Here is a 14,755-nt window from a genome sequence, read left to right as displayed (position 1 = left end):
TCACAGCATTAACTTGTTTTAAAAACATCCTTGTCAAATGTTGGATTAAGATTAATTCACATAATGCTGTATGGAATTTTTAATAGTAGAAGGAGAAATATCACATTCTGCCTCACCAATCTTTTTTCTTTTCTTTTCTTTTTTTTTTTTTTTTTTTTTTTTTGAGATAGAGTCTTGCTCTGTCGCCAGGCTGAAGTGCAGTGGCATGATCTCAGCTCACTGTAACCTCTACCTCCCAGGTTCAAGCAATCCTCCTGCCTCAGCTTTGCAAGTAGCTGGGACTACAGGCACGTGCCACCATGCCCAGCTAATTTTTCGTATTTTTAGTAGAGACGGGGTTGCACCATGTTGGCCAGGATGGTCTTGATCTCTTGACCTCGTGATCCACCTGCCTCAGCCTCCCAAAGTGCTGGGATTACAGGCGTGAGCCACCGTGACTGGCCCACCAATCTAACTTTTAAACTGCCGAAATACTTCAAAGCCTCATTATCATCTAAGAATAACTTTTGCAAACCATTCCATTGTTCCTCTGAAATTCTACCCAGCAATAATAATTCTAAAATTTCTTGATTTTAGAAAGAAAAATACCACAAAACCATGCTTAAGAGCTTGTAATAACATGATCGGATCAATCACATAATTGAGTACTCTTAGATTATACAAGTGAGAAACACCATTTGGCAACGATAAAGGAGACAAGATATCATGGATAAAGAAGACTGATCTTGAAAGACAACTGAATTCTGAATTTGTACCATAAGCCCATTTTTACAATGTGCCTAAGAACATTCTATTACAATATCTTGTGGTGGAAGTGATCGGGGATGTAGAGAGGAAGAGAGAAAGCATTACGAAAACAGCTGTAATCAGGCAAGAAGAGAAGCCAAGGGACAGGAGAGCCACACGAAGGAGGAAACATGGTCAGATTTCTTTGCTAGTCATTAAACTCCAGAAGTAGTTAGTCTTAACAATGATGTAATTCTTTTTTATTTCTAAAGACAGAAATGTCATAACAAGGCAAAACTACTTTATTCTTTAATTTTTCATAGACGTATCTCTAATAATTTATCTTAATAATTATTGAAATAAAATTGAGATTCCAGATGTGGTCATATTATTGCATTTATTATGCTAAAAAGAAAATGTAAATACAATGGACTATAAAGATATGAATAATGAAAACTATTGAATGTTAAATATTATATGTCTAAGTACTGAGAAAATGAAAATGACATAAAAACAAGAAAACATAAGTAATAAAATGCTAACAAACATTAATTTATGTATTACTTCACATTTAAAGTATCTTCATATATAATCCCTCATTAGAACAACTGACAGTCACTAAGATCAAAAGATACTACGGTTCTGAAGTGAAATGCTTTCACATACTTATTCTAACTTAATGGTGAGTTCTGTAAGGACGAAATAAATGACTCACTCTTTCTATTTATTTATTTTTAAGACAGGGTCTTGCTCTCTCACCCAGGCTGGAGTGCAGTGGTACAATCATGGCTTACTGCAGCCTCAACTTCTTGGGCTCAAGCAATCCTCCCACTTCAGCCTCTGGAATAGCTGAGACCACAGGTGTGTGCGTGTGTATTTTTTTGAAGATGGTGTTTTGCCATGTTACCCAGGCTGGTGAGTGACACTCTTAAAGGGAAACTAAACCAACAGGTAAAGCTGATTTTAAAATGTTTAAAGTAGAAGAGTTTCTAAAGTGTTGTGATTTGCTATGGCTTTTAAAGTATCGGCCAAAACACACGTTCACCTATGTAACAAACCTGTACATCCTGCACATGTACCCAGGAACTTAAAATAAAAATAAAAATTAAAAAAAGTATAAGCCAAAGTATGAAACTGCAATTTTCAAGTGTCTCTGATGCTTTCTCATAAAATTTTATTAAAAATTATCAACTAGGCTGGGCGTGGTGGCTCACACCTGTAATCCCAGCAATTTCGGAGGCTGAGGCGGGCGGGTCACCTGAGGTCAGGAGCTCTGGACCAGCCTGACCAACATGGAGAAACCCCGTCTCTACTAAAAATACAAAATTAGCCAGGAGTGGTGGCGCATGCCTGTAATCCCAGCTACTCAGAAGGCTGAGGCAGCAGAATCACTTGAACCCAGGAGGCGGAGGTTGCAGTGAGCCGAGGCCCCGTCATTGCACTCCAGCCTGGGCAACAAGAGCCAAACTTCGTCTCAAAAAAAATCAACTATATAAATGAGCTTCTGATAAAAAAAAAATATCTCTTCAAATCCAATTTTTAATAAAACATCTCAACTGTTCTTGTGGAGATGGCCTTAAAACGAGATAAAAGAAAGCATGGAAATGGTTTTCATTTCTAATTTAGTCTCTATGCTATGGTTTATGGATTAAATCAAATTAGCAAATTTTTACTGAGCTACTACTAGGAGTAGGAGTCAGGTGACCCTACAATTTACCTTAGCATTTCTGTATCCGCAGTTTGGTGTAACAAACTGACCTAACACTTGTATTTCTCAGATGCAAGTACAGATAAGGCATGAATCTCCTTGCAAGCTAAAACTAGCAAAAATTCATATAAAGAAAATAAGACTTCAAAGTGTGGGATATTTAAACATTAGTTAAGTACAATCTTTGATAGGGAGCATTAGAAAAGGATTGAAATTTAGTAGCTAAAACAATTAGTTCATTCAACTTATCATTAAGGTTGCAGGCACTCTTCTATACGCTGGATATGAACTTCTCATAAAAAAAAGAGAGACCCTGTGTGTTCTTGGAGCTTCACACATTCTACTACTCTGTCCAGAAAACCACTTTGAGAGAAGAGTCATAATGGCTTAAAGGATAGTTTTCAAACTTAAAGGTCCATCATTATCAATTATGAGCTTTTAGAAAAACTAATGCCCCAGTCCAAGTAAAATCTCATAGGTGATTCTAATGCAGCCAAAGTTGAGGGTCACTGCATATTTGTACAACTCTAATTCTTAGTACTGATATTAAAAATGTTGTTGGACTCTTGTTTTGCAAAGTTTTAAGGTATATTTGCCTCACTGTAAACAAGCAAACCATAACAAAACATAAATAATTATCCTTCTCAGGCTCTGGGACAAATTGAATTCTTAGTACAATAAGAGTATCACAAAGGCCAGACTACAAAGGAGTTTAGAACCCAAGGTTAAAATATTCAAGTATTGCTGCAACATGCAGAAGATAAGATTTGTTCCCAGAATATTAGGGGAAAAAATTTCTTAAATATGAGCCACCAAAGGCAAAAAACCCAACAGAAAAAAAATGAATTAATAATATAGCCAGGAAATTCAGAGAAAAGACAAATAACCATAAAGATCTGAAAAGATACTCAATCTCATGAGTTAATACCAATTAAGATTAAAGTGAAACAAATGTAAGTTAAATAAAGTGCAAAACTAAAGAGATAGACTTCACAGATACTGTTCTAGAACAGGTAGACTCATACATTGTTGGGGAAATATAAATTGTACAGTTGTGAAAATGAAAGTACACAATAAAATTAATAGTTTGTATCATGTATGACTTGGAAATCTGTAGTTAGTTACCTACATTCTAACAAAACCTCTAAGATCTAAATACAAGGATACTTAGCATTGTTTATAAAAGAAAAAACAGAAATAGATACAAATTTCAATATGGTAATAAAAAAATCATGGTATAGCCATATGTCTGAATTGTGAAAAATATTTTTCACAAATGCTTACGTATGTACGAAAGGCCTTTTATTTTTTATTTAAGTCTAGAAGTATTTATACCAAACATGAGACGAGGAAACCTCTAGTGTAGGGAGATGAGTACATGAATAACAGAAAAGATGGCTTCAAATCTGTGTGTGGCTCCCCATCTGTGTGTGGCTCCCCTTTATTCAAAAAGCTTATTTGAAAAAACTAAAAGGTTTGACAACTTGACATACCTAGACTTACACTGACTAGATTTAAAAAATATGCAATTAATATATTAACAAATCTAAATTTTGGTTATAGGCAAGTAGATAACTGATGTGTCATTTCCTACATTTTGTTTTTTTTTTTTTTTTGGAGACTCTGTCTCCCAGGCTGGAGTGCAATGGTACGATCTCGGCTCACTGCAGCCTCTGCCTCCCACATTCAAGTGATTCTCCTGCCTCAGCCTCTCGAGTAGCTGGGATTACAGACGTGTGCCACCACGCCTGGCTAATTTTTGTATTTTTAGTAGAGACCGGGTTTCACCATGTTGGTCAGGCTCGTCTTGAACTCCTGAACTTATGATCTGCCCGCCTCAGCCTCCCAAAGTTCTGGGATTACAGGTGTGAGCCACCGTGCATGGCCAGTTCCTACACTTTTCTATATTTGTTATTTATTGAAGCTATTATTTTATAATTAAGTTTCTCAAAATTAAAAATATTTTCCATGTTCTAATATACTTATCTTGCGATTGTTACCTTAATTTTATGAGAACATCTCTTAAGTTCAATGGAAAATAATATAAAAGCAAAATGCACAGCAGTGGGATATACAATATCAAAACACTCTCTTCTAGAGCTAAGCTATAACTGACACATCTCTCCCAAGAGGGTAACACAGAGTCTGACATTTGTAGGAATTCAAATAAATGATTCTTAAACTAAGTCTGACCCTCAAACTTTTAAAAGTCAGTTTCTATCTTTCTCTCACACATTTTATACCATTATGCTAAGTCCTAGCTCCCAATATCCCACGCAAAGGTTCATAAGTCAACAGAATTGGCTGTGCACAGTAGCCTGTAGTCCCAACTACTCAGGAGGCTGAGGTAGGAAGATGCCCTGAGCCCAAGAGTTCAAGATCAGCCTTGACAACATAGCGAGACCTCATCTCTTATAAAAACAAAGTCAAAAGTATTCCACACAACTCCGAGTCACCATTTTCAAGCAGTTTGTTGTCACCACATACAGAAACTTGACCTTTTCACCTTTATGTCATCAAATGTTTTCTGCCTGTTTCCCTCTCTCCATGAAAAGCACACATTAAAGTAGTAGCATATGTTCTGGAGGAACATTTTCCTAACTACAACTTTGTTGTAAAAGTAGAAATATAAATGGGAAAATTACTGCATCTGTACAAACAAAAAACTTACAGATACATTTCACACCAGTATGGACAGGGTTTCTTCATGTTTTAATTCACCTAATTGTTCACAAAACATTATAGGTCTGCCTTATGAAAGTGTAATTTTTTAATTTTATTTTATTATTTTATTTTATTTTTTTTGAGGCAGAGTTTCGCTCTTGTTACCCAGGCTGGAATGCAATGGCGCAATTTGGGCTCACTGCAAACTCCGCCTCCTGGGATCAAGCAATTCTCCTAGCTCAGCCTCCTGATTAGGTGGAATTACAGGCATGTGCCACCACGCCAGGCTAATTTTGTATTTTTAGTAGAGACGGAGTTTCTCCATGTTGGTCAGGCTAGTCTCGAACTCCCAACCTCAGGTGATCTGCCCGCCTCAGCCTCCCAAAGTGCTGGGACTACAGGCATGAGCCACCACATCTGGCCGAAAGTCTAATTTTTAAGATGTTCAAATATGTTCATTTTTAAAATTATTTAACATAAAAACGGAAATCAGCTCTAATCCCCACTTTTCTGATAAACAAAAATAGATATTTCTAATTATAAAATTTTTAGAGGGTTTTTCCTGAAACTGCCATACATAGAAAATCATAGAATTAAAGTCAGCCAATATAAGGTTCCTGGTTGACAACTTAGTTTTCTGACACACTAATGGAATGAAAGTACATAACTATAGCTTAATGAATGAATAATGTGAAATTTATCAGAAAACATCAAAATCTTCCCCACATATCACCTGAAATATGAGGGAGAAGCCAATGAGAAGACTCTGCCATATTAGTTAGTGGTGATACCTCTACAGAAGCCCTGTGGTGAATTATTCCCTTCTATGGGGGTCTTTGACTAAATACATAAAAATAAGAGTGAAGTAAAATTCAACTATAACAGCTCCCCTCTCTATTATGAAAGAAAAACTGTCATTAATAATAGCAGCTTCAATATTGTCTTCTGATCTCAGATTTTCTGGGACATAAATGAAACTGAAAAGGAATATTTTAGTCTCAATGAAAGAAAAATGTAAACATCCTGCTGTTTAATATTAAAACCATCATGAGACCTACATTTTGGCAAACTAACGAGAATAAATTACTTAAGCATAAGGCTCATTTAATTCCAAATTAAGCCCTTGGTAATGATAGTAGTTGTAATAATAAAGTAGATAAAAATCAGTTTCTGAAAGTTATAAGACAGAGAAAAGGCTATCCAGACATAACAAAAATCTAGCACCTTCTATTCTGTATTCACCATCCATCACTTTTCTTATGTCAGTAAAATAGGATTTCTCTTAGCTCTCCACCTTCCCAAAATAGTTACCACTGGATACTCCCCTCAAAGGCATAATTTCTGAACATGTGACAAGAAGGAATGCATGGCTGAAAGTATGGTTAGGAATTGTTTCTAGAACATATCCATGTGATTAATCAAAGTTTCATCATAATCAAGTTGTCATAGTTGTTCTGTTTCCCTTTAAAAGAAAAATGGGTTTCCTTATTAATGATCATCCTGTCTGTAAGATTAGAAACATTTGTTTTCTCCCCCACACCAACTAACAGACAAGATTAAAGAGTTTTATAATGTTTGGTATTGCAAAAAATAGTAAGAGAGGTTCAATGAGTGGGCATATCCAGACTTTGTGAGGAAAAAATTTAAAGATTAAGGGGCATAAAAAAGTATGTTAAGATATTCAGTATTTCGGATTATAATGAGTTCTTTTGTTCACTTAAACCCATAGTACACCATCATGTTTCCCACTGAGTTCAAGCATCCATCAGAAAGCATTAATACATCTCCAGCTAAACACATAACAGCTTAAGATGATCATCTAGTCTCTCATTTAATCATACTTGAAAGATATTTTCCTGAATTTTACTTAAATTTTTTTGTATTTATTCCTTCAATGGTTGTTACCATTTTCCAATAAAGTGTATCAGGGCTCCTTGGATAAATGGATTGATTTTAGGACTGGAACAGAAAATATACAAAATGAGCTTAAAGCAACTTGTAGTGCCAGAAAGGGAGAAAGTGCTCAAAACACACGTGAAAGTACATTGATACAGATATGTCCAAGTGTGAAAGAGACACAGGAACCCACTTAAAGAGCTCCCAATGGCCAAAGCTGGAAGAATTTGAGCATCAAAAAAAGTAAAGTGGTAGTGGATTATAACCCAAAGTATAAAATAAATATTCATGAGTCCATATTGATAAGTGATACAAAAAATAAATAAATGAGAGAAGAAACAAATCTTCTTTGCAGAAGAATTCCAAATAACTTATATATATTCTCCAACCTCAAAAAAGGGGAGCATAATTTCCATTCCTTAGATGTGGTCTGTGCATAGTGACTTCCTTCCGAAAGGCACAGTATGAACTGGGTGGGTGGGAAGATGTGGGGAGAAAGTAACTTTACCGTGGAGAAACCTGAAAAACACTATCACTGGCAGGTGATGAAGGTCAACTTTATAGTGGTAAGTTGTGTTGACAGTATGTACCCTTGTTATGATGTGATGAAAATGTTATTTTACATGTATGTTCTTCCTCTCAAAACCTATATACCCAGCCAGGAGCAATGGCTCACACCTGTAATCTCAGCACTTTAAGAGGCAAAGGTGGGGGGAATCACTCAAGGCCAAAAGTTCAGGACCCACTTGGGCAACATAATAAAATCCTATCTCTATAGAAAAAAAAAAAATTAGCCAGACATGGTGGCATACACCTGTATTCCCAGCTACTCAGGAGGCTGAGGTAGGAGGATTGCTTGAGCCCAGGAAATCAAGACTACAGTGAGCTCTGATTAGCCACTGCACTCAAGCATGGGTGACAGAGTGTCTCTGTCTCAAAAACAAACAAAAACTTAAGAAAATTAGAAAAAAAAACTAAAAAAAGAAAACAGATAACAAAATTAAAAAAAACTTATTCCCAGATTAATCATTTAAACAAAAATCAGACAAATTCCAATGGAAAGACATACTGCTAAATATATAATTGGGAATCCTCAAAACTGTCAAAGTCATCAAAAACAAAGTCTGGCTGGGTGTGGTAGCTCACACCTGCAATCCCAGCACTTTGGGATGCCGAGGTGGGAGGATTACTTGAGTTCAGGAGTTCAAGACCACCCTGGGCAACAAAGTAAGAGCCCATCTCTACAAAAAAAAAAAAAAAGTACAAAAATCAGCCAGGTGTGGTGGCTTGTGCTTGTAGTCCCAGCTACAAGAGAGGCTGAGGAAGGAGGATTGCTTGAGTCTGGGAGGTTGAGGCTGCTGTGAGCCGTGATTGTGCAACTACACTCCTGTGTGGGTAACAGAGCTAGACCCTGTCTCAATCAGAAAATAAACAAAAAAAGTCTGAAAAACTCACATGCAAGAGTCTAAGGAGACATGACAAATAAATGTGCCATCCCAGCTGACACCATGGAACTGAAAAATGACATTAGGTAAAAACTAAAAAAATCTGAATAAACTATTGATATAATAATGTATCAGCTCTGGGTCATTAATTGCAACAAATGCACAACACTAATGCAGGATGCTAATAACAGGGGAAACTGGGTGTATGGGAACTTTGCCTTATTTTCTTAATTTTTATATAAACCTAAAACTGTTCTAAAAAATAAATTTTTAAATGGTTGTTACTATAGTAGAATAAAAGCTCTTAGAAACCAAATGAAATTAAATGTAGATGAGCTTTGATAGATCAATAGCTGAAAACTGCTAGCAAAGAAAAATTAACAACTGAAAATTAAGACCAACATAAGTGCCTCGCTACCTTCTAAATTAATCAAAAAAGTCTGAATACACAATGAAGTAAAATTCAGGATAACTCAACATAGTCACTTACATGTATTGTACGAGAGGACACATTGATTTCAAATCCTATTTGGTTTTTGTCTGACACTCTATAGCGTTTGTAGTATATTAGAAACCCCTAAATGGGAAGCAAGTATCAAGAAAGGATGCCTCTAAACCCATTGCTATGGTGTTTTGGTTGGCATGGTGACCCATTCTTCCTCATTAAACTAACGTGGGGAAATCAAGCAGTGAGCAATTTCTTGCGTACCCATGGCAAGCCCCTTCTAGAGCTAACTATTAGAAACTGAAGTACCCAAAGAGTTCAATTAGTGGAACTGCAAGGGGTGTGCCATAGCCCCTAACCCATTACACTAAAAACAAGCCCCTGAATGCCAGCCTTCAGAGTAATCTTGTTTAGCTTAGAATGAGAGGTTTAACCCTTCCCACCAGGCAGTGCGCTATGGTCAAATCAGGGTAGCCACAAAACAATCCAGCCTTTATGAAGAAAATATGTGAAGAAAATATCCTTTGTGACCTGAGAAACAACAACAAAAAAAGTTTTAAACGAAAGTAAAGAAGATACTTCTCTTGACTATGAAAACACTTTGTTTTTTATTAAACTCCTTTCCCTGTTCTTTAAGAAGAAGACAACTAATGGGAGGAGAAGTAAAATTAAGTGAGCTCAAAATTAACAGAATTTAGAAAAGGAACTTTCTTTTATCAACCTTGCCCCAATTGGCCAACTACATTGCAAATGCATTTCCTGCGCCAATGGATTAAACTGCAACATTCTTTAAACTCTGTGTGGCTTTAGTGCGACAAACCAGCCATTATGAGATGCGTTCCAGTCTCATTAATGAGTTAAGCATGTGAGCCCAGCATTTTGGAAACATAAAGAGACAAATTATAATGAGACTTCACTCAGTGGGGAGGCTAAGATACAGCCGCCTTCTCTCAAAGATATCATAATAGACAGCTATTTAATGAGTGTGGGAGTTTTTCTATGAAAACCCAAAAGACACCAGCAAGAAAAAGAAGATTTTATATTATATATACAAATAGAACTTAATAAACATACATGCCTTATAGATGTTCATTAATAAGCATATAATTTCAATGCTTAATGTTGTTATATGGAAATATACTCCAACTCTATAATTACGCTATGTCTTCTACTGAATTTAAATAGTAAATTCAATGTCAAATGGACAAATTATTATTTACTGTTTCTCACAGGTAAAAATGCGGCCATTTATCTGGGCATAACTCACATACACTGTCTTTTTTCTCAGAATGCCACACTGATTCAGAAAATGCTCATTTGCTTGACTGGGCAACTGAGGCTGACTATAAGTTTTTGGTTTTTTGTTTTTGTTTTTTTTTTGAGACCAAATTTCATTCTGTTGCCCAGTCTGGAGTGCACTGACGCGATCTTGGCTCATTGCAACCTCTGCCTCCCAGGTTCAAGCAATTCTCCTGCTTCAGCCTCCTAAGTAGCTGGGATCATAGGCACACGCCACCAAGCCCAGCTAATTTTTGTACTTCTAGTAGAGACGGGGTTTCACGATGTTGATCAGGCTGGTCTCGAACTCCTGACTTTGTGATCTGCCTGCCTCGGCCTCCCAAAGTGCTGGGATTACTTTGGGATTACCACTGCACGCACCCTAGACTATAGTTTTTAAACTAAAGTTTTCACATAGGAAAGCATCCATCAGTTTCATAATTCTTCTTTCAACATCCAGTGATTTTAAACTATTCAGCAATTTCCAGACAGCATTGTGGCACTTACATGGGCTTCGTAACTATTAGTAATTCAGAGCAAAACCAAGCAGAATTGGAATCCCTAAAAGGCCGCTGAGTTGAACATTCTGGGTTTACTAAGCAAGCAAGAGGGTCATCCTCTTCCCTTCACCCCCACATGAAAGAAAACAGAATAAGCCAAAGGCCATTATAAATTTTCAGATACATCAGAGTAACAGATCGAGTTATGGTTAGTAGAATTATAGAAAAAACAACTCTAATCCCAAATCTTTCTTGGTATGTACTATTTAGTTTGCTCCCTTTGATATAGAAAGATATGTGAGAAGGGGTAAAGTACTGATATCAACAGTACCCGAAGGCTAGTTATTTAAAAACATCTTAAAAACAAAAATTGAGTCTGGGGATGGGTAACGTGGGAAAAGGTGAAAAATATAATCTGAGTTTTCACGAAGAGTCATTTTTCAGACCTATGTATCTTATTACTCTGATGGTTAATATCTTCTTGAAAAGTAAAATAGTAAGCTTAGAAACAATACTTGTTATAAATAAATGGAATAACTTTGCTAAAAGCACAAATTAATATTGGTACAATCAAATAAGCATTTCTTAAATGCACACTTTATTAGTTGGAATTAATCATCAAAAGTGTGACTTTCAAATTATACTAACTTTACAGTAATAAGCTAGTGGAGTATTTCATGTTATGTTGACATAGAAATTATTAACGTGGCTGTGAAGTGGCAATCTATCAGATGTTTGGGAACAAAGGAAAATATTAAGAAGTTTTTCAATTCATTCAGGTTCTATTCTGATAACTCTCCAAAAACGTCTTCTTGCCAAAAGCAACTTGAAAATATGCAATTTTTGGAGCCTGTAGGTGGTGACCAATCTAAATAGATGAAATCTTTGTGTAATTGTAATCGCTATAATTTATTTCTTTCCCTGTTTTAATGTGAAATTTGAAATTAAATTTTGATCATATACTGACTTTTAAAATCATGAATGGAAATTACGATGTCGGAAAGTTAATACACAAATTCACGGTAAGATTTTGAAACAGAAAAGTATTCAAACTATGAAACCCATATAATCATTGCAGTATTCATTCTCCATTTGAATAAGACTTCAATACAACCCAAAAGTTTGATCTTACTTCAAGTCAGTTAAAACAGAATTTTACATTTACTAAATACCTATTTTGATGGCCATTAAAACACTCCCCATTAATCTTTTAAAGCATGCCTAGCCTTTGTAGCTATCATTATAGTACTATCTTTTAAATTATTTCAGGTTGTGTTAAAATCTCGTATTTTTTTCATTAAGATGTGTATCTTTGAGTTTTAGCATTATCAATAAAACAAACTCCAGAGTTAAATAAGATTTACTGTAAAAATCTCTCACGAGTCTTCAAAACACACTTGGATAATTCTTTCAGCCTGACATAGCTCCAATTAGCACTAATCATTGCCATGCCCTAATTATTTAAAATTAAATAAGCTGAACTTACACGTGCAAACATTTTGCAATTCACCCTGCATCCACTTCTCTTTTCATGTTAACTCATAAGATTAGACAACTTGTTTTAATAGATTATTATCATTGGATTAGGTCCAAAAAGCATTCTTCTAATGGGAATTCTGTCTGCTTTAACAGTTGTAGTTTAGTGAACTCTCCCTAACTGAACTGTCGATCATTTTTTGACTGGCTCAGGGCCCTTGGAACCCTGCAGGGAGACAAGCAAAAAGTTTTTGCCAGGTGCATGTCTGGCACTCAGTAAATTCGGATTAAGCAAAGGGGAATAAGAAGTGGAAGGGATCGGTTAACTGACTGGAATCTCCGGCTTCTTACTCCCTACTTAAACATGCCCTCGTTCAAATGCACTGGCTGTCTTTGTCCCCTTGTATGGTGCCCTGCTAGGCACATTCAGTGCAACAGTGAACTCCAGCAACATTCAGAAGTGCAGAAAACACATGCAACTTCATGCCATGGGCCAGTCAAACCTTAATAAAAGTAAAGGATAAAAAGTCTTAACATTGTGCTATAAATGTTGATTACCAGATAGTAATAAAAATTACAGGATGTACTAGAGGCTTTATTTAGCTTCTAACTCAAACATTACCTTTTAAGTAATATCAGGAAATTCCACTCTTGACTAGGTTTCTGTAATAACTCCTAAATGAAACACACCAGAAATTTTACAGTAAGGATCATATTTCTTAATAAATCCAGTTTTGTTCTATTCTGAACCATATCCCAAATCAACCCATGTGTCTTGCTCCTTCAACAATCTAAACAAATGCAGGTCATCCAAATGATATATTAAGTTCCGTTATATTTTTCTGTGAGAGACCAGATATTATGAGGAAAGAAGGCTGTGTATAATTGCCTAATGAATTTAAACACCTGTTACATCACTTTATTCCTCCCAGATGAAGTCCCGGCATCCAGTAAGGAGAGCAGTGCCTAGAAAACATTCTGTTCTATTATTATATCTCACTTTGGGATATGATGTGGAGAAAATGGTTTATTAGTGGCAACGCTAATTATGAATGTTTATTAAACATTTTACAGAGTGCCTTACATGTATTATCTCAAGTAGCCCTTTCTAAAACATCATGATGTTTGTAAACTTTGTGAATTCGTGTTTTACCAAAAAAGCAGGTAGAATTCAGAAAGGCTAGGTTGTTACTCAGAATCTCACCACCCAGTGGGTAGAAGAATTAGGACTCTAAAGCTATGTCCTTTGATTATAAATCCAGGGTTCTATGCTGTAAACCTGCGGTCTCCAAATCCTGGGCCACGAACCAGTCCTGCTCCATGGCCTGTTAGGAACTGAGCCACACAGCAGGAGGTGAGCGGTGAGCAGGCATTACCACCCACCTGAGTTCCGCCTCCTGTCAGATAAGGAGCAGCATTAGATTCTCACAGGAGCTGGAACCCTATTGTGAACTGCACATGCGAGGGATCTAGGTTGTGTGCTCCTTACGCGAATCTAATGCCTGATGATTTAAGGTGGAACAGTTTCATCTGGAAACTATCACCACCCAGTCCATGGAAAAATTGTCTTCCATGAAACCGGCCAAAAAGGTTGGGGACCACTGCTATAAACCACACTAAACCCTACAATACCCACTTCATACCCACCAAGTCCAGTTCTTCAACAGACCTCTGTTCATCAAAGTACTCTCACCCTGACTTCAAGGTGATAACTGATATAAGAGACAATTAACTCCCACTGGAAAAGTTCATACAGCCACAGATTGGTCAATGCCAGGAGACAAAGAGGTCAAAAATTTGTATCTATAAAATCCAGAACACTGGAGAACATCTCCTCAATGTTTATTTTGCAGTGAGGAAATTGATGTCTATATGTGTTGGAAGTGTTCACCAAGAGACAGCGACTCAATCACAGCTAGGACTAGAAATTCCATCTTCCTTTGTGCTCATGGAATGGCACTTTGTTCATTTGTTTCTAATTTTTCATTATCTATTTATTTATTTTTAGAGACAGGGCCTTGCTATGTTACCCAGACTGGCCTTGAACTCCTGGGCTCAAGAGATCCTCCTCCTTCAGCCTCCCGAGTAACTGGGACTATAAGAACATGGCACCGCACCTGGCTCATTCATTTATATTTTTAATTACTACTCTTCTTCAAGAATCTATGATAATTCTCTAAAGCAAGAACATTTAGATTCCAATGTCCTCAGCTGGATGTTCAAAACTGTCCAAAATCTGGCCCATCTTTACTATCTAAACTTCAAATTTCCCTAAATTACATTGATATCTTTACTGTTTCAAAGTCCCCTCGTGGTACTGCCCCCTTTATCATTCTATTTGTAAACCAAACTCCCATCCATCCACCTATTAGTGCCACAATTTTAAATGTTCTTTACCTCCAGCCTAAGTTCTATTTTTTCTGCAAGACTTGCAACAACAATTCAGTTTCTCCAGGTTACAGTAATCCCTGCTTTCTCAAAGTTCACCAATCTCATAACTTGTATCACATATGAAAGATATCAACTACTGTAAAGGTCAAATCTGAAGTTGTTGAGGCCCAAAGTGACACTAAGCATACAATCTTAATCTTATTATCTCGCACTTACAGAAGTGAGT

General features: G+C 36.4%; 1 protein-coding gene across 2 annotated transcripts in view; it reads right to left on the bottom strand.

Annotated features, from left to right (window-relative positions):
• The window catches only part of TMTC2 (transmembrane O-mannosyltransferase targeting cadherins 2), a 446,864-nt gene that overhangs the window by 242,030 nt on the left and 190,079 nt on the right, over positions 1-14,755 (bottom strand). The gene's annotated exons all lie outside the window — the stretch shown is intronic.

This window comes from Pan troglodytes, chromosome 10 (genome assembly GCF_028858775.2).
Source record: "Pan troglodytes isolate AG18354 chromosome 10, NHGRI_mPanTro3-v2.0_pri, whole genome shotgun sequence".
Taxonomy (NCBI): Eukaryota; Metazoa; Chordata; class Mammalia; order Primates; family Hominidae; genus Pan; species Pan troglodytes.
This window is presented reverse-complemented; position numbering and strand designations above follow the sequence as displayed.